The following is a 22849-nucleotide window of genomic DNA, read 5'->3' on the forward strand; positions in this document are numbered from 1 at the left end:
ATGCAGGGACGCTCAAAACCATGCTCAGATCCCAAAAAAAAAAAAGATGTCCAGGCTTAGCTTGGTTAAGCCAAGAATGCGTTGCATATTGCGCGGTGTTTTTGCGCGAGGTATTGCTTGGCGGCACTCTATTTTCTCAGCAGCTTTTCCTCCGTGACGGATGGATGGATGGATGGATGGATGGATGGATGGATGGATGGATGGATGGATGGATGGATGGATGGATGGATGGATGGATGGATGGATGGATGGATGGATGGATGGACGGATGGATGGACGGATGGACGGACGGACGGACGGACGGACGGACGGGTGGGTGGGTGGATGGATGGATGGGTGGGTGGGTGGGTGGGTGGGTGGGTGGATGGATGGATGGATGGATGGATGGATGGATGGATATGAGCGCCCCCTTTGAAACGGGGCGGTGGCAACCGCCACCATGCTCAGCCGTCTTTTTCTCCCCCTTTTTTTCTTTTTTTTCTATGTGGTTTGGTGACGTCACCACGTGACGTGACGTCACCAAACCACGTGACGTCACGTCACGTGGTTTGGCGGCTGCCCGGCCGCGCCCAAGGGCTGAATTGAGTGCTTGCAATATGCTACGCATAAAAGTGTTTTGGCTACCATGACGGCTCAGCGGTAGTTTCATTGCTGCTGTCACCACACAGATAACGTGATTCCTACACTCTTGCTCAACAGCCAGCCAGACCGACCGACCGACCGACCGACCGACCGACCTTCCAATTGTGTTTTCGTTCAATAGTTCTATCCTTTCACTTGTTAATTTGTTAACTGACGACAACATTTCCTCTGCAATTAAGCACTGCTGTGTTAATGACAATTAATGACAAGTAGTAAATTAATTACTAGAAAACTAAATACCCAGGCTGACAAAAGTGTATAAACTCGAAACCTTTGACCGCACAAGAATACCACAATACATCACTTAAAGAAATAATGGCAATTCATGCATAAAAATATTTGCTGGAGAAAAAAAAGTTAAAACTGTACTGAAATAGGCACTGAAAAATGTCACCAAATTTTCTAAAAAATAAAAATTAAATAGTTCAACCGCACCTGACCAACTACACAAGGGCTTCCTGTAAGCAGACATGTTTGCCTTTCACATAGATTCAGTTACACTGTAGATAGCATCTATATACCCATCCTTCCCGCTTGTACAGTTATATATAGTGAAATTTTACCAGCTGCTCCTGCTTGCCGGTTGTTAGACTTGAGTCAAACTGTTTAAGTTCATCCAGGGGCTCAAAAGGCTGCAAAATGAGGTCATCTTGAAGAAGCCTTCAGTTCGTGAGAATATTAATTTGATCCGCCATATTATCTAAACTAATGCACAAAATGTGGAGAATGCGGAACGCATTTTTCCGGAAGACTTAAAGAAATGTATAAAACGTAAATTAGATGAAAAATTTACAGGGCTTAAGTCCAGTACTGTTAACAATGAAATGAACCCATAATGCCGAATGTTCAAAGAGGGGTGCCTCAATGAACAATGCTTTTCTTTTATGTGCATCATTGCACAAGCAGGTGCTTAAACGATGACTGGGACTATAAAATGGGATTCAAGCTGCAGTGTGTCATTCAATGAAGACGAGAAAAATTGCTGCCTCGTAAGGAAAAATCTTGGTTCAGGTTGAGAAATGAAGCATGCACAACACAACGTGAGAACCTTTCCACATGTGCCGTGTGTGTGCCCCATAACATTGCCCTTACATGCACAAAGGTTTACATTGGCCAAACAGGCCAACACATCAATGATAGGTGGCGAGAACACTGTTTCCTTCGTTTCCACTGGAAGAGCAGATCTACCTCACCACCGCTGACAGTGTGGACGTCATCCACTGTTCAGCAATGTTGGCATTCTAGGAAGAGGTAAGGGCATCGAGAATGCAAACATCTAGAGTCCTATTGCATCAGAATGCAGTGCAGTAACTGTAGCAGTATGTTGCCACTCTGCCTGTTAAAAAATGAGTTTCCTTTCTTCCAGACGGTTGGCGACAAGCTTCCTGTATGCATTTCCCCTCCCCTGTTTCAATGTTGTCTTTGCTGTTATTGGTTGCTCTACACATGACACCTGTTCGCGTTGCTCGGGAATGCATTCTGCAACAATAAAGCACAGTTCTTAACCAATCTCGCTGTGTGTGCCTCCCTTTTCTGATTCATGTTTTTTTTTCCGGGTATTGAGTACAGCAAACGGCTGCACACAGATATAGGTTTGAACTATTCGAAGTATTGTTACGTGACGGCAAGCTGATGAATGAGATGTGATGACAGATGGCTACACAATTATTTTTAATGGCAAACGGCCCGGCGCGAGCACTCCTGTCCGCGCCACTGCACAGTTCGTCTTCTTCAACTCCGTCACACTACCCGGGGCCACCGGGGGATCGTCCCGATCGCGAACGAGAAGATCGGCAGTGAAGTTCAAATGGTGTAGAGGGCGATGGGCGTGAAAAATGGCTGAATGAAGAAGGAGTTGAAGGGCTTGCCGCCACGGTGGATGAGACGATCGGCGAATGAGCCCCGATCCACGAACCATCCGGGCCGTAGGGTGGTCGTGGTAGCAGTTGACGTCGTGGTCGACATCGTACCGTCAACCACGTGTAAGCCCCGGAACCACGTGATTCGGGGCTTACACGTTGTTGATGTTGTGAACGTCGTCGTCGTTGTTGTGATCGTTGCTGGTGGTCTGCACGTCGTCGTTGTCGTCGTACTCGTTGTCCGCGGCGTGCAAGTCGTGGTGGTAGTCGTACTAGTCGTTTTTGGTTTGCACGTCGTCGTTGTTGGGGACGTTGTTGTGGTTGGCTTACGCGTAGTCGGAGTGGGTGTGGTCGTTTTGGGCACCTCACACGTACCCTCCGGCAGGGGCAACGCTCGGCTGAATCCTCCTGCGCAGTTGGAAGTGCCTGTACAGTCCTTCGGCGAACCATTGGCGGTTCTCGCGCAGTGAGTGCGGGGCGCAGCAGGCGGTCCAAGAACCAGTCCTCGCAGTAGCGGTGCTTTCGGAAGGGTACCACTACCGGGTCCTCGCCTTCTAGAACTGGTTCTTCGGCAAGGTTCACCAGGACCAAGGCACGCTTGCCGCGGCGCCGCGACTCTAGCGAGCGAGCCTCGACGGCGGCGGCCAGCAGAAGGCGACCGACGATGATGAAGACGATGATAGGGAAGCGCGAGCTGCGGAACACTAAGCCCGAGGACATCATCATCATCATCAAAAACGACCCGGCTCCAAAGCCAGACTTCAGGACGACTAAAAACAACCTGACAGTGGCGCCACCAGTGGAAGCAATTGAGGCGTCAGTGCTGTCCTTTCGTTCTGTTGGACTGTCGATTTCGACGGAGAAGGGTGCAGAGTAGCGCGGGGTGAACTGAGCGATTTTTCGGGAGTTTCACCAAAGGACAAAGGCCGTGCACAGCACAAGGCGGGAGGACGCATGTCGCCAATCGCAAAAAACAACAGAAAGGGACTACGAAGAACGTCTGAGGCGCCACCACCGCGACAACCTCACTCCAAGGCAAGCCAGATTCTGTTTTCGCAGGACCTCGAAAGGTACCTGCTTCAAAGCCAGGAGAAACAGCGCAATGCTGCGCTGGGCATTCCGTTTGGTCCCTTGCCTACGAACCTGTTCAATGGCTACAAGGCGTCCAATGACCAGCTGGAATTGTTCAAGCGGCACAGGGTTCTGCCTTTGAAAAGAGAATCCAAGCGTTTTCCAAGGGCGCAGTTCTGCTGTTACCTCTGTCATCAGCATTTGGATGACGTGTGGTACGCTGAAATGCACTTGGACGAAGATCAACACGTCAGCAAGAAGTTTATCAATGACATGTTGGTGGCCATCAAGAGCCTCCCCAATCCAGTCAACGTTCAGTGTGACGCGATTGGCGCTGTAATCGAGAAGATTGTCGAGGAGCACACCCTGAGTGCGGAGGAGGTTGAGCTGCGGAAGAGAACGGCTGCTGATCTGGAGACGTACATCAGAGAAACACTACCGGACGCCAGGTTCCACCTGCATGGCTCCTCTGTCAACGGGTTTGGCCTGAAGACGAGCAATGTCAACGTGGAGTTGTCTCCAGCTGGAAAAGCGGTGTGTGCCCAGCTGTTTGTTGGCACGGGCAACCTCCTTCAAGTATGCCCAAAGTACAAGCAAGTGACGAAAAACTACCTGTCCAAAGTGCCTTACATACGCTTCAGGGAGATCAGCAGCGAGCTCTGTTGTGAGATCAGTGTCACCAATTGCAACTCGCAGAAGACTTCGAGACTGCTTGACAACTATGCCTCGCTGGACCCACGAGTTAAAACTTTGGCCGTTGCTTTCCGACTGTTTGCCAAGCGCTGTGGCTTGGACCAGCAAGACCGAGGCACTCTACCCGGAAATGCATTTTCCATCATGACTGTGTTTTTCCTACAACAGTGCAAGCCTGCTGTACTTCCTGTTCTGCACGAGACGAAAGGTGCTAAGGAGTCACAGTCATACCTGAAACCTAAAGACCTGGAGGGTCAGTTTAGCTGCAAGAATGACCACAGCGTGGGTCAGCTGTGGGTTGATCTTTTGCGCTTCTATTCTGCCGAGTTCAAGCTCAACAAGCGGGTGGTGTGCATTAGACGATCCTGGCCCCTTTTCATTAACGAGAAGAAGTGGAGCAGGCTCCACATTGCCATTGAAGACCCTTACTCATCGAAGCGCAACCTGGCACGCTCCATCCCCAGCGAGTGGATGTACCTGTTGATGAAGCGCTGCCTCTGCACCTCGGCCATCTACATCCTGCAGCCGCAGCTGCACACAGCCCACGTAGGACAAAAAGAACAAGATGAAGTTCAATAAAACTGTCAGCATGACCACGCCTATGTCTTGTAGATGTCGTTGTTGATTTTAGCTAGCCGTGGAAAGCCTGAAGTCTTCCTGTAGCTGTGCTAACGTGATGCCAAAAGTTGGCTAAAAAACATCTTGCAAAGCCATTTGAAGCCCTCCCCTAGAATTAGATTTTTGCTAAACCCACTGCTGATCAGTGCAGTAAACTATGCGTAACCCATTTGGTGCACTACTACAGCCCAGCAAGGTTTGATCCTCACCATAGTGGTCATTCAGGGATATGACTAAAATTTAGTCTCGCCGACAGCCACCCAAATCTTTAACTAGCGTGCACGATGGCCATTTTCCTTCGCCTAGCTGGGCCTTTGCGTGGATCGAACTTGTAGATAGGTCAAGATTAGGCAAGGGCTTGGTGAGCCTCTGCTTAGTCTTGATCTCTTCTCAGGTTAACTGTTTTGTAACACGCAGGAGTGCAGAAAAGTGGACGTCACGCTAGCTAGTTAAAGATTTTGGTGGCTGTACAATATCGGCACTTCTTAAAAATCCCAATTAAAATCATTTTGCATAAAAGCTTTTCAATATGCTATCCTGAAAAATATTGTTGTCACAGGGGTTTCTGGCAAAGGCAGCAGAACAACTTTAATCGCAAATGTGGACATGGAATGCAAAGTAACTGTAAACTTTAAACTATACATGGCAACTGGATGACTTGACCTGTACAACCAGTGGACCCATTGCTCTATGTGTGACTGAGTGTAAGAAAACAAACACATCACATTTACATTTGTGAACAAAGATTTTATTGCCTAAAAGACTAAGCAAGAAGGAGAAGTTCGACAGTTTTAATTAAAAGCACTGATCTAGAAATAGCAAGCCTGAACAGAAATAGATACGGACTTCCATTTTATGTGAGATGCTCGTATCTTGGGCACGCCGGCAGTCCACGATGTAGCAGACTTGCACTGGAGGCTTGCACTGCACGGTCCTAAGCAGGCACTGCCTTAGAAGAATCGGAATACCTGCATTAAAAAAATGGGCACGATAGTCATAGACAACAGTCGCACAGTAATGAGGTCAACCCAAACAGATGCAACAAAAAGCTAAAGCAGGAATTCACTGATGGAATTCGGCCCTGTCTTCCTCCAGCTCCACTGGTTTAAAATCAACCACGAGCTCCTATCGCACATGCACAATTTATGTTAATGACAGGCGTATGCGACAAATGGCGACAGCTGTCAAGCACACACATGCCACTCAGGTGCAGTTGGCGCCTCGTGGAACCAAATCGCGGCTTTTTCTCCCACGTGCGTTTGTTCTGAACCACTACCAGACGAATTTTCGCCACATTCCAGAGGGTGCCACATCTTGTGAAAAAGGCAGATTGATCTATGCCTACTCCCTTGGCCTTTGTCTGTCTTCTTGAAGAACATGAAGCTTGCTTCTGTTTTATCTCTACCATCCGTCCATTTTCTACAATCCCCTCAACATACATGGTATCTAAGCCTAGTGCCGGTAAAAAGGCCCAATTCACTTTCTTCTACTCTTTCCAAAAGACCTCAAATTGAACCTTAAGAATAATGAGAGTAATTAATGCGGCATGGTCCTCAAGCCGATGGCATGAAGTTCAAACTGCCAATTCCTTTCAGTAACATGTAAAACACGGTACCTTAAATTACTTACAGAAATGACCAAATGTTTAGGGGAATCCCCCAAGGTGGAGTAGATTTGTAATAAGGGAGTAATTACTCATTGACGTACACCCGAGCGCAGCCATACAGCTACAAAGGAAAGCTATACAGCTTTCTCAGAAACTTCGTAGTAAAAAAAAATTTGTCCTGGTCCGGGGTTCGAACCCGGGACCACCGCTTCACCGGAGCAGTCGCTCTACCAACTGAGCTAACCGGGACGGCAAGCTTATGGTCCTGGTCCGGGTTCGAAAACCGGACCAGGCCAAATTTGTCTTTAACTATGAAGTTTCTGAGAAAGCTGTATAGCTTTCCTTTGTAGCCGTATGGCTGCGCTTGGGTGGACGTCAATGAGTATTTACTCCCTTATTACAAATCTACTCCACCTTGGGGGATTCCCCTAAACATTTGGTCAACACTGTTCCCACTTCGAGTTATTGATCAATTCGCTCTCGCCCTGCCATAAGCTTGCCGTTCCGGTTAGCTCAGTTGGTAGAGCGACTGCTCCGGTGAAGCGGTGGTCCCGGGTTCGAACCCCGGACGAGGACAAATTTCTCTTTAACTACGAAGTTTCTGAGAAAGCTGTATAGCTTTCCTTTGTAGCCGTATGGCTGCGCTCGGGTGGACGTCAATGAGTAATTACTCCCTTATTACTTACAGAAATGTTTATGATTTTCACTTTAATGCGAAGACCGCTGACTATGCAACGAAGTTTTGTGACAACAAAAAAGCACCATTACAAAATAAACGAAACTGACCAGCACCATCCTTAAAGACCTTAAAGCACCACTTGGAAAAGCATCTGTTGTTGCGAGAGCAGAAAAATCAGTTTTAGCAAGTATATGCATACTGTATACTTATAAAAGCACTTTGGAACAGCCACTAGGCCACTCAGACAAATATTTACATGCAGCAAATATCAGATTGGCAAAAAAGGGCTGTTTTTATTATAGTTCTGCACATTCACTGCTGGATCCTTATAAAATGCTCATTAGAATTAGCAGGCAGCTCTCATTACAGCAGTACGATGGTGCAGGCCACAGGGAAATGAAGGCAAAGAGCCGAATACACAACCCGATGCCTGCCTAGATGCGGAAGAGTGTGAATAAATAAAAATAAAATGCATTTAAATCAGCTTACCAGAAAAACAATGAACGTCACTGCCATTCTCTGTTCCGGCCTTGAGCAGGACACAACTGTCACCAAGATGGTTGCGCAGATATAAAGAGAATGTGAGGTAATAACAGAGCTAATTAATGCACAATTTGGTTTACCTGATGTAAACAAACGTGATGCCCACATGCTGGCCAGCTGCTATTGTCCAGTATACGTTAGAGGGTGATGAATTGCAATCGCACTACTTGTGCAAACGATGACGCTGCTTCCTTGCAGCACATCTTTGTCGGGCACCTATTCATCCCCTTGGGAACTGGAAGTACAAACGATGACGCTGCTGCCTTGAAGCACATCCTTGTCAGGCACCTATTCATTCTCTTGGGAACTGGCAGTCCTACAGCAAATGAAAATAAACTTGAAAAGCCCGAAGAACACCCCACTTACAAAAAGCAAACTAGACCGACACATTTTTTTGTGTGCGTGGAACGTGAAAGACTTTCCTTGTTTTTATGTCCATAGGAAGGCAACTTGCATGGATTACAATAAAGCGATGTTTCGTATGCACAGCCCACAGGCAGATGCTACTAAGCAGAGGGCATCACAGGTAGCCAGGTCTTGACTATTGCTAATCATAAGCACACAAACTGCCCTGTGCTCTTAACTGGAACCCGAGACAAGCATCTTGCTTTGTTGACATCCTGTTTAAATGGCTGACACGACTCCACCGGATCTAATATTCTTTTTATTTTATTTTCATTTTACGCTGAGCAATTTTTTTAGATATTCCCTTTCTTCAAGTCAGCAATACCTAAAATGAACAAAGCCAGGGCACGTTTTGAATTCTCTTCAATAAACTCTCACTATACCAAAACAAAAAAGAAACATCTTTGAAGAAGCAAACCTGCCTTTTGTTCTACTTCTTTGGAATGTAGTACAGCACACAACTGGAGTGACGCAGAGCTATCGGAAGTCAACAATTTGTCCGGAAATTTTTTAGAAAATCGCTGAAATTGCCGAGAACAGTATTAACCCAGTTCTTATGCAGCAGCAAATGGCAGTTTAACTTGTGGGTTTCTACGTGGACACAGGCCACCACCCACCGCGGGTTCGAGCTTCGCGCGGGCCAAGGGCCCCGATCAGCCATCACCACACACACACTGGGACACCGATGCGGCGCACTCAACCTCCGCTGGGAGGAGAGCGATTCGCCGCAAAGAAATATGCCTCCAAGTTCACAAAGGAGACGTTTATTCACGTCGTCCTCCAGCAGATACACACACACTCAATCGTCACCCCGTCCCGGGGCGCGCGAGGAGCAAGGCTCCGCTGCGCGCACGAAGCGACTCGAGTAATGCGCGCCGCTAGCACGCCGCTGCAGGAGAACGTCCCCGCGGCAGTGCTGTGATCTCTCTCTCGTGTCGACCGTTGGGCCGGTTGCGAGAGAGAGTGGGCACACAACGCAATGTACGCCTGTCGGAGGTCGCTGGACCCCGCTGGACAGGCTCGAGCCGCTGCAGGTCAGAGGACACGTGCGGGCGAGCTCGAGTATGCACTGGTCCGAGCGGCAAAGGCCGGCAGGAACAAAACAGTTGCGTACGCACCTTACGCTGTCTCGGAGGGATCTCTCTCTCTGGGCCCCGCTCGGACGGTCGCGCGGTACGCGGCCGCCCAAAATGGGTCCCGAATTCCCGCCAAAAGGCGCCAATGGCAAAGGCCCTTGGGGAGCCGGGGCGGAGCTGTGGCTAAATGACAGTGATTAGTCACCCAGCCGCCTCTCCACCGCCTGAGGCGGGAGCAAGGGAAAGAGGAGAAACAACGCGGGAGGCCGGCACAGCCGCGCAAAGGCGACGGCGGAAAGCCAGGATTCCCACATCCCCCTCTCCTTAAATGCCCTCCTACCCATCGGCAAAGCACGCGGCCAAAATAAAGAAATCAATACACAAAAAAATAAGCTACACTTCAGTTCCAAAATAAAGAAATGAATACACACAAAAAAAACTAGCTACACTTCAGTTCCAAAATAAAGAAATGAATACACAAAAAAAACTAGCTACAGTTCAGTTCCAGCCAGAACAACGTAAGAAAACAAAGGGAAAACAAGGCAAACGAACAAACACTGGCATACGCTTCAGTAAATCAAAACAGCTTGCAGATTATATACACGGTACACAAGACGATGAGAATAAAACTGTACAGCTATGTGACAGGTGGATGTCAGCCTCAAAGTTCGATGGCGCGGCCCAATGGGCCTGTCGGCGACTCACCGCTCGCAGACTTCAAGTTGAACGGGTTGGGAGGGCCGACGACTGATGGCGGTCTTCTTTCCGTTGATGTAGGGTGCGTTGATGACGACGGGGCCGCGGCAGAGCACTGACCTCGCGCCCTTGGACACGACATCAAGTTCGGCACAAGAGAGTTAGTGCACCCTCTTCACGCCGGCTGAAACGGGCGAGGACGTTCGGCGGCGTCCTGATGTGTAACCTTGGCCACAGCAAGGGGTCCTTCTCATCCTCGCGCTCACGCAGAAGCACAGCGGCACAACTCACAGGCGTCGCCTTGGCTCATGGTTACGCGCGCACACAGCCACAGCCACAAACACGCATACACCGGCACGTGCGCGGACGGTGGTCGGCGACAACGATCCCCTCATCAGAAGCGTCCAGAGGCGCCGCGGCGAGGGTCAAAGGGTGCACTTTCCGCCCCCCATCGCCCCAAACGCCCCGCCACTTCCCCTCCATACGGGCCGCACAAAACTCGCACCGCGACACACGGCTCCTTAACGAGCCAACCACCCACAGTCGGGCCGGAAATGAGAAAAGGCGCGCCGTACAAACGACACCCATCTTTTGCTTCTAGAAGATAAGAGTCAGCACGAGCGGGCTGAAGTTTGCCTATGTACATGTCTGGTAAAAAAAACTGAACGCCAACACAAACGCATGTTACCTATGTATATCTCGGTACGTTAGAACAAAAACAGACGAACCAGCAGGAAACGAAAGTGGCTAGAAATTGACTAAAACAAACAAATAAATAAACTGATAAACACACAAGACTGGAACTGAGCATACTGCAAAAACAAACAAAAAAAAATAACACACCGTGCTTCGCCTGGGTAGGGCCTGACGAGAAAGCTCGCCAGCTAGCTGAGGCTGCGTGCCTTCGGTTGCGGAAAAGTCCGCCGTCCGGCATCAATCACACCGGTGACCGTCGCCTCAGATTGTACCGGTGCTCCGTACGCTTGCGTTCCGCAGCACCAGTTGTGCCTTTGCGCTTGCCTTTGATACCAATGGGTACCGGCGCAAGCTCGTCAGACCGTGACGCGTAGGCCTTCAGGTCTATGAACCCCTGCTTGCTCCTGGGGAAAGGCCCCATCAAATCGCAGGTGGCCATCTGCCACGGACGCACACTGTCAATCGGTTTCATCATTCCAGGCGGCTTGCCGCCCCGTGACTTCACCGCTTGACAGACATGGCAGGAACGGCAATAGCGGAAAATGTCACGCTTCATGCCGGGCCACGTCACCGAATGACTCAGTTTTGCAAAAACTTTGGAGCCACTCAGATGACCGGCCAGTGGCTCGTCATTAGAGAATCGCAAAAGTGCGCCTCTTAGACTTTTGGGGATAACCACCTAGAACGGGTCGATGGACTCGTCATCGGTGGCTATGTACTTCAGCACGAGCCCGTCATTGTCCAGCAAATATGAATCCCCGGGGTTCGCCGCGACACACGCTGGCTTCTGCCCCCCTGCGCCCGCTACAATACAAGTAGCGTCACGGCGCTCCGTCTCCCTGAGACCGTCGCTCACCTCGCGACAAAACGGGTCATTTTGCTGGGCTTTCAGTAGCTCTTTAGGGCTGAAAACGATTCCAGTCATCCCAGAGGGGAGCCTGGTCTCGTCCCCACTCAGGTTTGCAGCCAAAATTTCCGTTCGCGTCGGCACCTCCGAGGCGCTCACGAAGAGCTTTGCCTCTCGTCCGCTTTGCGAAGCGCTGCTTGCCTGGTTAGCGGAATGGGTTAACCCGTTTGCGGGCTCCCCCTCCTTGCCGCCCGGCGGCTCGTCCGCTGTTTCGCCCCCTCCGCCTACAGGCGTCAAGGTGCCGCTGGCGAGTGGGGCACGGGATAGCGCGTCAGCTACCACGTTCGTGCTCCCCTTTCGATACTGCACGGAAAAGTCGTAATGCTGTATCAGGAGAGCCCAGCGCGCCAGCCGACCCGCAGGCTCGCGGAGCCGCATCAGCCAACTGAGCGCACTGTGGTCTGTCTGCACCACGAATTGCGTTCTATCAAGGTAGACGTCGAATTTGCGCAGTGCAAACACGATGGCGAGGCACTCCTTCTCGGTCACGGAATAATTCCTCTCCGAGGGCAGCAAGGAGCGGCTGGCAAAGGCCAGCGGTTGCAGCACGCCATCGAATTCCTGTAGGAGAACTGCTCCTAAACCCAGATCGCTCGCGTCAATCTGGACTACGAACTGTCTGGTCAGGTCGGGTAGCCTGAGCTGCGCTGTCTCGGCAATGGCACTAGACAGGAGGCGAAAGGATCGCTCTTGCTCGGGCTCCCATCGCCACGCGGCGGTCTTCCCAAGAGCTCGGTCAAGGGTGCCTGCACGCGGGCACAGGACGATAAAAGTTGGCCATTCCCACACAACGGCGCAGGCCGCGTACGTCCTTGGGCGCGGGAAATTCGAGTATGACTCGAAGTTTCTGCGCATCTGGCTCAATGGAGCCCCGGCCTCAGCGACTGCGCCTCTGCCTCAGTGGAGGCTTGGGCGGGCTGCACGAACGAGGGAGGCAAGGCTCCTAGTTCGATGAGCGGCGTGGTTTCCACAGGGAACCGGGCCAGCGCCTCGCCGTTCCCAGAGCAGAATTGACTGCTCGCGGGGCACGGCTGCTGCTGTTCGAAACTGCCGGTTGTGGCAGCGTGACACGAACTGCTTTCGCACTGGGCGGAAAGCTTGCACAGCTGAGGCATGTGACCAGCGGATGCACCGCAGGGTGCTTCCGATACAGCTCCAATGGGAGCCGCGTGGTCGACATTTTGGGTTGTGTCGCCGTAAACCCCAATGGGGGCCGCGGCCAACCACGGTGTCTAGCTATTCGTAGGAACAGCAGCCAGCGGATAAAACGACGCTACAACTCCGTAGGGAGCCGACATGTAGCTGCCGAGGGCCCCGCTGGGGGTGTTAGACATGGTGCGCAAGCGTGATCGTCAAGGCGACCTGCTCGGCTAATGTGCCATCAAAGGCGTAAGCGCCAATGACTTAGCACGTTGGGCGCCAGTTGTGGGTTTCTACGTGGACACAGGCCACCACCCACCGCGGGTTCGAGCTTCGCGCTAGCCAAGGGCCCCGATCAGCCGTCACCACACACACACTGGGACACCGATGCGGCGCACTCAACCTCCGCTGGGAGGAGAGCGATTCGCCGCAAAGAAATAGGCCTCCAAGTTCACAAAGGAGACGTTTATTCACGTCGTCCTCCAGCAGATACACACACACTCAATCGTCACCCCGTCCCGGGGCGCGCGAGGAGCAAGGCTCCGCTGCGCGCACGAAGCGACTCGAGTAATGCGCGCCGCTAGCACGCCGCTGCAGGAGAACGTCCCCGCGGCAGTGCTGTGATCTCTCTCTCGTGTCGACCGTTGGGCCGGTTGCGAGAGAGAGTGGGCACACAACGCAATGTACGCCTGTCGGAGGTCGCTGGACCCCGCTGGACAGGCTCGAGCCGCTGCAGGTCAGAGGACACGTGCGGGCGAGCTCGAGTATGCACTGGTCCGAGCGGCAAAGGCCGGCAGGAACAAAACAGTTGCGTACGCACCTTACGCTGTCTCGGAGGGATCTCTCTCTCTGGGCCCCGCTCGGACGGTCGCGCGGTACGCGGCCGCCCAAAATGGGTCCCGAATTCCCGCCAAAAGGCGCCAATGGCAAAGGCCCTTGGGGAGCCGGGGCGGAGCTGTGGCTAAATGACAGTGATTAGTCACCCAGCCGCCTCTCCACCGCCTGAGGCGGGAGCAAGGGAAAGAGGAGAAACAACGCGGGAGGCCGGCACAGCCGCGCAAAGGCGACGGCGGAAAGCCAGGATTCCCACATCCCCCTCTCCTTAAATGCCCTCCTACCCATCGGCAAAGCACGCGGCCAAAATAAAGAAATCAATACACAAAAAAATAAGCTACACTTCAGTTCCAAAATAAAGAAATGAATACACACAAAAAAAACTAGCTACACTTCAGTTCCAAAATAAAGAAATGAATACACAAAAAAAACTAGCTACAGTTCAGTTCCAGCCAGAACAACGTAAGAAAACAAAGGGAAAACAAGGCAAACGAACAAACACTGGCATACGCTTCAGTAAATCAAAACAGCTTGCAGATTATATACACGGTACACAAGACGATGAGAATAAAACTGTACAGCTATGTGACAGGTGGATGTCAGCCTCAAAGTTCGATGGCGCGGCCCAATGGGCCTGTCGGCGACTCACCGCTCGCAGACTTCAAGTTGAACGGGTTGGGAGGGCCGACGACTGATGGCGGTCTTCTTTCCGTTGATGTAGGGTGCGTTGATGACGACGGGGCCGCGGCAGAGCACTGACCTCGCGCCCTTGGACACGACATCAAGTTCGGCACAAGAGAGTTAGTGCACCCTCTTCACGCCGGCTGAAACGGGCGAGGACGTTCGGCGGCGTCCTGATGTGTAACCTTGGCCACAGCAAGGGGTCCTTCTCATCCTCGCGCTCACGCAGAAGCACAGCGGCACAACTCACAGGCGTCGCCTTGGCTCATGGTTACGCGCGCACACAGCCACAGCCACAAACACGCATACACCGGCACGTGCGCGGACGGTGGTCGGCGACAACGATCCCCTCATCAGAAGCGTCCAGAGGCGCCGCGGCGAGGGTCAAAGGGTGCACTTTCCGCCCCCCATCGCCCCAAACGCCCCGCCACTTCCCCTCCATACGGGCCGCACAAAACTCGCACCGCGACACACGGCTCCTTAACGAGCCAACCACCCACAGTCGGGCCGGAAATGAGAAAAGGCGCGCCGTACAAACGACACCCATCTTTTGCTTCTAGAAGATAAGAGTCAGCACGAGCGGGCTGAAGTTTGCCTATGTACATGTCTGGTAAAAAAAACTGAACGCCAACACAAACGCATGTTACCTATGTATATCTCGGTACGTTAGAACAAAAACAGACGAACCAGCAGGAAACGAAAGTGGCTAGAAATTGACTAAAACAAACAAATAAATAAACTGATAAACACACAAGACTGGAACTGAGCATACTGCAAAAACAAACAAAAAAAAATAACACACCGTGCTTCGCCTGGGTAGGGCCTGACGAGAAAGCTCGCCAGCTAGCTGAGGCTGCGTGCCTTCGGTTGCGGAAAAGTCCGCCGTCCGGCATCAATCACACCGGTGACCGTCGCCTCAGATTGTACCGGTGCTCCGTACGCTTGCGTTCCGCAGCACCAGTTGTGCCTTTGCGCTTGCCTTTGATACCAATGGGTACCGGCGCAAGCTCGTCAGACCGTGACGCGTAGGCCTTCAGGTCTATGAACCCCTGCTTGCTCCTGGGGAAAGGCCCCATCAAATCGCAGGTGGCCATCTGCCACGGACGCACACTGTCAATCGGTTTCATCATTCCAGGCGGCTTGCCGCCCCGTGACTTCACCGCTTGACAGACATGGCAGGAACGGCAATAGCGGAAAATGTCACGCTTCATGCCGGGCCACGTCACCGAATGACTCAGTTTTGCAAAAACTTTGGAGCCACTCAGATGACCGGCCAGTGGCTCGTCATTAGAGAATCGCAAAAGTGCGCCTCTTAGACTTTTGGGGATAACCACCTAGAACGGGTCGATGGACTCGTCATCGGTGGCTATGTACTTCAGCACGAGCCCGTCATTGTCCAGCAAATATGAATCCCCGGGGTTCGCCGCGACACACGCTGGCTTCTGCCCCCCTGCGCCCGCTACAATACAAGTAGCGTCACGGCGCTCCGTCTCCCTGAGACCGTCGCTCACCTCGCGACAAAACGGGTCATTTTGCTGGGCTTTCAGTAGCTCTTTAGGGCTGAAAACGATTCCAGTCATCCCAGAGGGGAGCCTGGTCTCGTCCCCACTCAGGTTTGCAGCCAAAATTTCCGTTCGCGTCGGCACCTCCGAGGCGCTCACGAAGAGCTTTGCCTCTCGTCCGCTTTGCGAAGCGCTGCTTGCCTGGTTAGCGGAATGGGTTAACCCGTTTGCGGGCTCCCCCTCCTTGCCGCCCGGCGGCTCGTCCGCTGTTTCGCCCCCTCCGCCTACAGGCGTCAAGGTGCCGCTGGCGAGTGGGGCACGGGATAGCGCGTCAGCTACCACGTTCGTGCTCCCCTTTCGATACTGCACGGAAAAGTCGTAATGCTGTATCAGGAGAGCCCAGCGCGCCAGCCGACCCGCAGGCTCGCGGAGCCGCATCAGCCAACTGAGCGCACTGTGGTCTGTCTGCACCACGAATTGCGTTCTATCAAGGTAGACGTCGAATTTGCGCAGTGCAAACACGATGGCGAGGCACTCCTTCTCGGTCACGGAATAATTCCTCTCCGAGGGCAGCAAGGAGCGGCTGGCAAAGGCCAGCGGTTGCAGCACGCCATCGAATTCCTGTAGGAGAACTGCTCCTAAACCCAGATCGCTCGCGTCAATCTGGACTACGAACTGTCTGGTCAGGTCGGGTAGCCTGAGCTGCGCTGTCTCGGCAATGGCACTAGACAGGAGGCGAAAGGATCGCTCTTGCTCGGGCTCCCATCGCCACGCGGCGGTCTTCCCAAGAGCTCGGTCAAGGGTGCCTGCACGCGGGCACAGGACGATAAAAGTTGGCCATTCCCACACAACGGCGCAGGCCGCGTACGTCCTTGGGCGCGGGAAATTCGAGTATGACTCGAAGTTTCTGCGCATCTGGCTCAATGGAGCCCCGGCCTCAGCGACTGCGCCTCTGCCTCAGTGGAGGCTTGGGCGGGCTGCACGAACGAGGGAGGCAAGGCTCCTAGTTCGATGAGCGGCGTGGTTTCCACAGGGAACCGGGCCAGCGCCTCGCCGTTCCCAGAGCAGAATTGACTGCTCGCGGGGCACGGCTGCTGCTGTTCGAAACTGCCGGTTGTGGCAGCGTGACACGAACTGCTTTCGCACTGGGCGGAAAGCTTGCACAGCTGAGGCATGTGACCAGCGGATGCACCGCAGGGTGCTTCCGATACAGCTCCAATGGGAGCCGCGTGGTCGACATTTTGGGTTGTGTCGCCGTAAACCCCAATGGGGGCCGCGGCCAACCACGGTGTCTAGCTATTCGTAGGAACAGCAGCCAGCGGATAAAACGACGCTACAACTCCGTAGGGAGCCGACATGTAGCTGCCGAGGGCCCCGCTGGGGGTGTTAGACATGGTGCGCAAGCGTGATCGTCAAGGCGACCTGCTCGGCTAATGTGCCATCAAAGGCGTAAGCGCCAATGACTTAGCACGTTGGGCGCCAGTTGTGGGTTTCTACGTGGACACAGGCCACCACCCACCGCGGGTTCGAGCTTCGCGCTAGCCAAGGGCCCCGATCAGCCGTCACCACACACACACTGGGACACCGATGCGGCGCACTCAACCTCCGCTGGGAGGAGAGCGATTCGCCGCAAAGAAATAGGCCTCCAAGTTCACAAAGGAGACGTTTATTCACGTCGTCCTCCAGCAGATACACACACACTCAATCGTCACCCCGTCCCGGGGCGCGCGAGGAGCAAGGCTCCGCTGCGCGCACGAAGCGACTCGAGTAAAGCCCGACCCACATGGAGCGGTTTTCTCGCGGAAAACCTGCGTACGGCCGCCCGGCGGCGGCCGCTTGGCCGCCGGCGGCCGTTCGCCGCCGACCAAGCAGTGCTAGATACGTTCGCCCGGCGGTCAGCCGCTCACCGGAAGCGGCGAATGCGAGCTGTCAGCGCGGACCAATCAGGGCGCTCTCTTCCCGCATCTAGCTTCCGCCCGCGCGCGGCGACAAACATGGCGGCGCCTTTCGAAGCCGGACCCCTCGCTTTGGACTGAATTCTCGTTGTTGCTGCCTTTTTCACTGCGTTCACTGGCCGTAAATGGAGCACCGGTCTTTCGTTTCGTCTCGCCTTGCCTATAATAAAACTTATAAGTGATAAATTTGCTTTGTTTTTTTATTTAGAGTGACGATTCTCCCACTTCTAGGCTTAAGAGGAGAACCAGTTTGTTTACAGTAATGGTTCCTGTCCCGAGAACCAGATGGCGCTACTATAGGCTGAGTCTATTTTTGCGTCTCTGCTAGCAGCAGCTGCCGGTGGCTCGGCGCGCCGGTGAAACCGAGTGGGGGTGGAGTGGAGAGATAGCATACGCTGAACTAAAAAGTGAGAATGCGCCCTCCAATAAACAATGGCTTTAGAGTAAGCTTCCAAATCTTTTTTTTTGTTTTTGTCGGCAGCGGTTTGGCGGCAGCCGCCCGTTTTCCGCCTCTTGTGGTGCGGCACAGCGGCGGTGCGTCCGCGTTCCGCCGCGCCGCTCAAAATCCGCAGCGCAAGTTCGCTCCATGTGGGTCGCCCTTAATGCGCGCCGCTAGCACGCCGCTGCAGGAGAACGTCCCCGCGGCAGTGCTGTGATCTCTCTCTCGTGTCGACCGTTGGGCCGGTTGCGAGAGAGAGTGGGCACACAACGCAATGTACGCCTGTCGGAGGTCGCTGGACCCCGCTGGACAGGCTCGAGCCGCTGCAGGTCAGAGGACACGTGCGGGCGAGCTCGAGTATGCACTGGTCCGAGCGGCAAAGGCCGGCAGGAACAAAACAGTTGCGTACGCACCTTACGCTGTCTCGGAGGGATCTCTCTCTCTGGGCCCCGCTCGGACGGTCGCGCGGTACGCGGCCGCCCAAAATGGGTCTCGAATTCCCGCCAAAAGGCGCCAATGGCAAAGGCCCTTGGGGAGCCGGGGCGGAGCTGTGGCTAAATGACAGTGATTAGTCACCCAGCCGCCTCTCCACCGCCTGAGGCGGGAGCAAGGGAAAGAGGAGAAACAACGCGGGAGGCCGGCAAAGCCGCGCAAAGGCGACGGCGGAAAGCCAGGATTCCCACAAACTGTGCTCTCTGGTATTCTATCTTCTCATTTTTTTCTTTCAACTTGGAACAAAGAAAATAAATGCGTTTTGCCAATGACGATGCCCATGAGCTATGTTTGATTCATTACCCCTTTTTAGCCATGCGATATTTGCTTTAAATATTTCTCTTTTCCAAGCACAGTGAAAGAGTGGAATTGGCTAAAAAATGACAAAATTTTGCAGCAATCTCTAGTGCCACTGACTAGAAGTCTAAGTTTTGCTAACAACTACTTCGTTGCTATATTACGTTATATTTTTTCATTTGGTTTAAAACGCATTTGTTACTGACTGGTTGAAGTATAGCTATAGTATGTTTTTGTATTATTATTTTCTTTGTTCACTGCCACTGAGTGGTTGTTTATTATTGTTACTTCTGATTATTGCCTGAACTTGTGACACCTGTACTTTTTTTTCCTTGTATTCCTGTGCCCACCCTACAAAAATTTCTTGTGGGATTGCAGTAATTACAAATAATAAATTATCTAGATATAACAGACTTTGAGAAGTGCGTAATATTGTGAACAGGTTTACCCAGAACACTTGTAAATGCAGGCTGGGCACGACAAATCCCCATAAAATGGACAGATGACCACAACATTATCATACACAGAAGTAGTTACCTCTTCGTTGTGGTGTTCAAAGGTGCCTGGCAGTTTTTGAGTCAAGCCATAACAGCGGAACGTACTTCCATGTTTGACGCTGAATGCGTGTTGGGATTATTCCGGACAGACTCTACAACAGGTACGCCACATTATAAGCTGAAACATATCTTCATATTGCCTTAAGAAAGGCAAAACAAACATGAAAGACCAATCACATAGGCAGATTACTCTCGTAACATACTAATCCCACAGTAAGAATGAATGATTATACAAAATGCCTGTTGCCAGCTCTGGCCTCTATGTTCACAAATAGCTTTCACCAGGCAAAATATAGATTGCATGCACCTGTCATGAATTGCCCATTCTGCTTATCTCAGCTCTGCTGTGCTTTTCCATATCTATGTCTAAGCCCACTGTTCACCTTCACTGCACAAGTGACAGACAAAAGGAATACTAGCTGGTCCTGCTGCACTTTTCTTGCATCTGTAGTGATGAAACCTGTCTGTGAAAAGAAGAATCCGTAGAAATGATTAACAAGTGCTCCTCACCTATTCATTCTCACTATGCAGTAGTCAGATATTGCAGAGGTAATTGGCATACTTCAGCCCAGATTAGTTACCCTGCTGATATTTTTTACTAAATCAGATTACAAGAAAGTAGGGCTTCCATCCTTAAAATGCATTATACCATCCAAAGTGAACATGTTATTTTATAGATATTAAGCAATATCCTTAAAATAACATGTTCCTTTCTATGAGCAGCTGTCGAGGTAAATAACTCAACTGCACAGTTAAACATATCCTACAAGAAGCGTTTTAAAAATATTTGTGCACAAAGCTAAAATGTAATGTGCATTTGCCAGAACGTTTTTGGGCACTTGTGGTCTGTTCGTTGCCTGCAGCATACTGCCTTTTTATTATCTGCTACAAGAGATGCGACCAGGGATGTCTTAACAAATCATGGTAATGTGTGCCAATTTCTATGTTTAGTATAATGGCTCATGTTTCAGATAGACACTCTCTTTAAACTGAGCATGTGTGAGACCGACTTTCTGTTCTTGACTCGCATTAAGTGCACTTGCAGCTATTGACCTTTGACCTGTTCCCCTCAGGAAGTGTTGTGCTATTTTTATACTAGCTCGACAGTCATCACCAACTATGCGACACAATAACAGGGACTACAAACTGCTCTGCATGGCTCTGAAGCACCAAGTAAAACAATATCCACTGGCTGACTATATAGTTAAAGGACAACAAAAAGTAGCAAAATCACTGCCACCACCTAAAGCTGCACTAAAGACAAATGCTCCTAATTGCTCTCAACTGTAAAGTGCAGATTTAATGAACACTCATCAACAATAACCTTGAAGAGCTCCATGCTCACCAAAGCCTTCTTCCCCTTCTGTCCGTAGAAACTGTAGTTGACACTCGAGTCATGGAGAAGTTGCTTCAGCATATTGGCTGTAGTATTGTGCACAGTGGTGCCACCGACGCGTGAGAGAACCTTGCGCTGTTGCAAAATAGCCAAGCATTACCTTGTGCAATCTTAAAGAATCCATGTCCTGCTTACCAGTTGCTTGCAAGCTGCCTCAGAGTTTTTCAGGCTCTTCTCCATCACTTCCACATCATTTACAGTCATCAAAGGGTAATTGTGCCATGCAGGCTCCTCAGTATGAAATTCACCCTGACCAAATAATGAAATTATGACCTATTTTTGTGCTTTTAGAAATCCCATTTCTTTTAAAGTTGTACGTGTTGCCACTGAAAAAAAAATTGAAATACAAAATAAAGCATACCAAAACTTTAAGGGTGCACTGAAGAGGAATCTCAACTTGTCTTTTTGCCGCGTGAACTCGATCTACACGTTCCTAGCATTCTTAGAAACTGCGACTTATTGCCCTGTATGGCCGATTTCCCAAATTAAATCGAATTAACGTCCGGCTCCCGCCCTTTTTTTTAATTCTCCCTCGTACGGTGGGGCGGAGTCGACAAACGCGTGGAGTGCCTTTCACCCACTCCTGTGGCGGCTTGCCGCTCTGCCATCGGCGGAGTAATACGTAGTAGTCCGTAGTAGCAAATAGTCCGTGCGTATTTTTATTTCTGCGGGCTTATTTTGCGGCTATATTATCTGCGAATGAAACTATTTATTCATGGAAACCTAAAAAACAATATAAAGCGAAAGCAAAGCCTCCACGGAGCTGGCTGAAAGGAACTTCACGCGTTGGTCGACTCCGCCCATCGTACGAGCGAGAATAAAAAAAAATGCGGGAGCCGGATGTTAATTCGATTTCATTAGGAAAATCGGCCATACAGGGCAATAAGTTGCAGTTTCTAAGAATGCCAGAAACGTGTAGATCGAGTTCCCGCGGCAAAAAGACAAGTTCAGAATCCTCTTCAGTGCACCTATAAGGCTACTATTTCTTTTTACTCAACTACAAGAATAAATTTGATGAAAGCTTTGTATGCACTAGTATGACCTACCGACAGCTATTTGTACTTTTTCAAATCAACCAAATTTACTATTTTCATAATGTAAGTTATGCCTCACTGATATCAAAATCTAATCAGCCCAAAAAAACAGTGAAACAGCCATTAGATAATTTGCTTGAAGTGATTTCTAAAATTGCCAGGAGGAAATCGCTGACAGTTTTGAGCTTTCCAGCAGATCCATAGTATATTAAACATTTAAACAAGACCTATCAAGCTCCTAAACTGATAATTGAATTTACTAAGAGTGAAAACATTAAAGTTACAGTATCAACTATAGGCAAAAAAAAATCTCACACAGGCCACTTAAATGAACTGCTTGAATAGAGCAGGGAACATGCACTAAAGAAAAGCCCTCACTTGATATTTAAGTTCTGATCACGGCTGCCAAGCTTTCATGAATATCATGAAAGTATAAGTAATGGGTAGAATACAAGCACTCTGTTATCAGTTTGAACACAGAATATAATGCAATATCAAAGATTGATATCAGCTAAAAAGTAACATTTGACTTCCTGCGGGGACTCTTTTTTTCCTTTTTGGCCTATCCAGCTAAATTCAATGGCAACGGTGTCAGCCATCAAATACTTCAGCATCCGCCTGACCATGGATAGTACATTACCCCCACCAAACCTTGCAAGCTCTGCAACCTATTAAAATAAATAGGACAGACATACAACAAGGAAGTTAGCTTCAAAATTTCCAGTATAAAACAAGAATTCCAGAACACTTGACCTCAGTACATCATACATGATACATGCACTCCAAATAATCAAGGCTGATTAATAAATTTTATCAGTTTATAACATTTGGTTTCCTACAACATAAAATCCTTTGAGATATCATGAGCTCATTCTTTGCTGACCTCTATTCTAATGCAGTTCCAAGTTAAGTGAGGTTCAAAGACAAAGAAGGCACACAGAATATAAGATACTGAAATGAGCCAGCACATGTGTAAGCTACGGTCTAACACTAGCCAGATGTTTCATCAGTAAAATATTGCTACACCCACA

The 22849-nt window shown here is 50.7% G+C and overlaps 1 pseudogene; it reads right to left on the reverse strand.

Annotated features, from left to right (window-relative positions):
- Positions 1-5678: 5678 nt before the first annotated feature.
- LOC149353495 (uncharacterized) lies at positions 5679-22221 on the reverse strand (annotated as a pseudogene).
- Between the last annotated feature and the right edge of the window lie 628 nt (positions 22222-22849).

This window comes from Amblyomma mixtum, chromosome 3 (genome assembly GCF_055824585.1).
Source record: "Amblyomma mixtum isolate Tamu chromosome 3, ASM5582458v1, whole genome shotgun sequence".
NCBI lineage: Eukaryota > Metazoa > Arthropoda > Arachnida > Ixodida > Ixodidae > Amblyomma > Amblyomma mixtum.